Source organism: Echinops telfairi, unplaced genomic scaffold, assembly GCF_000313985.2.
Source record: "Echinops telfairi isolate 266 unplaced genomic scaffold, ASM31398v2 ScPeMD7_5;HRSCAF=22, whole genome shotgun sequence".
Taxonomy (NCBI): domain Eukaryota; kingdom Metazoa; phylum Chordata; class Mammalia; order Afrosoricida; family Tenrecidae; genus Echinops; species Echinops telfairi.
In genome coordinates, this window is record NW_022103901.1 from 9,453,669 (window position 1) to 9,455,557 (window position 1,889).

The window sequence follows — 1,889 nt, forward strand, 5'->3', positions numbered from 1 at the left end:
TGGCGAAACTGAGTCAAAATTGACTCAATGGTAGTGGGTTTGGGATTGGGTAGGACAGGTTTTATGTCCTGTACCACTGTCACAAGCATTCCTTGAGTGTGACACAGCCCCAGCCCTGTGTGACCTTCACAGTTGTTATGCTTAAGACTACCTTGGCAGCCACTGTGTCAACTCATTCCCTTGAGGGTCTTCCTCTTTTTCACTGACTTCCTCCTTGACCAAGCATGGTGTCCTTTTCCAGGGACTGGTCTTTCCTGGTCACGTGTTCATTCTTGCTTCAGAGGAGCATTCTGACTGTATTTCCAAGACAGATTGACCTGTTCTTCTGGCAGTTCGTGATACTTCAATATACTGAACCTCACTAGCACATATTTCAAATGCATCCGCCCTCCTCTGGTCCCCTTTATTCATTGTTCAACTTTCACAGTCATAGGAGGCCATTGAAAATATCTGGGCTTGGGTCAGGTGCACCTTAGTTCTCACAGAGATAGTGAGTCATGCCCCATTATCAAATGAAGGTCCCCAAAGTGTTCCTCCATTCATGACCTTATGGTCGACTCTACTGTAAGAAGTCAGCTCTTCCTCAGTCGTATTTAAGTGACGTACAACCTCAAAATACTGCCAAGGAAGAGCTCAGCTCCCAGCGCTACATCTGATAGACATTTTTCTAGTATATCTGACGGTGTTCCAAGGCTCTTCCTAAGAAATTTCGTGACTAATTCTTCAAAAGTGAACAGCCTGTTCCTCCTTTGGTTTCTGTTCTGAGTCTGTTCGCTTTGAGAGATCTGGTGGTATTTGAAACCCCGGTTATATAGCATCACCGCAACATGAAAGCCACAACACTGAGGCAAATTAACAAATATTGGATGGAAGCTTTAGTAACCAACAATTTACTATAACAAATGGTTCCTCCCACCACTGCTTCCCACTATCTCTCTGTTCCCCCATTTCCTATTATGCATATTTGTTTTTATTACAAAATAACTCAGCATGTAGAAAGGTGCTGGGAATAAGATTAGAAACCCCTATGCAATCATTGCCTAAATTATACACATCAGTATTTAGCCAACTGTACTGCATCTCTGACATATGTTTAAGAATCTAACATTATGGACACAGTTCAAGGGCCCTTTGGATCATCGTATCCTATTGCTCTCCCTCTCTTGCCTAAGGTTAGTCCTATTCTGAAATTTATGTATAATTTATTTCCTATCCACGTTCTTAAGCTAGGAGCAAAAAGCAACCTAAGTGCAGATTGCGTGCGTGTGTCTTAAAGTATAGTCACGTAAAATTTTGCCTTTGATAATTAAATCTCATTTCTACACAAACTGTTATATTGATCCTCAATCCACCTATATATGCATACATGTGAGGGCTCCTTTGGAAAATACAACAACCATCACTGTTGCTGGGTTGTGTGGGCTGGACAACTTGAATTTTAATAGATATTGCCAAAGAAGGTGTCCCAGTTCACAATTCCACTAGCAGTTACAGGTGGTCCTGTTTCTCTATTGTCATACTTTATTTTTTGCCACATTGGTAGATGTAAAATGGTATCCTCTTATGGTTTTTATTTGCATTTCCTTCTTTACTAGCATGGCTAAGCCCTTTCTTTTCATATTTATGGGTCATTTAGTCTTTCCTCTTTTTTAAAAAACAGTTTTATTGGCACATCTTCCACATATCATACAATTCAATAGTTTCATCACATCAAGAAGAGTTTCACAATCATTACCACAATAAATTTTAAAACATTTTCTTCTTTGTCCTCAGTGCTTTTTGTGTTATTATTTTTTTAATTGTGGCAAAAATAGAGACAATGGACATTCTCCAATTCAACAACATCTACATGTATCATTCATTACACTCTTTGCATTGTACAACCATTA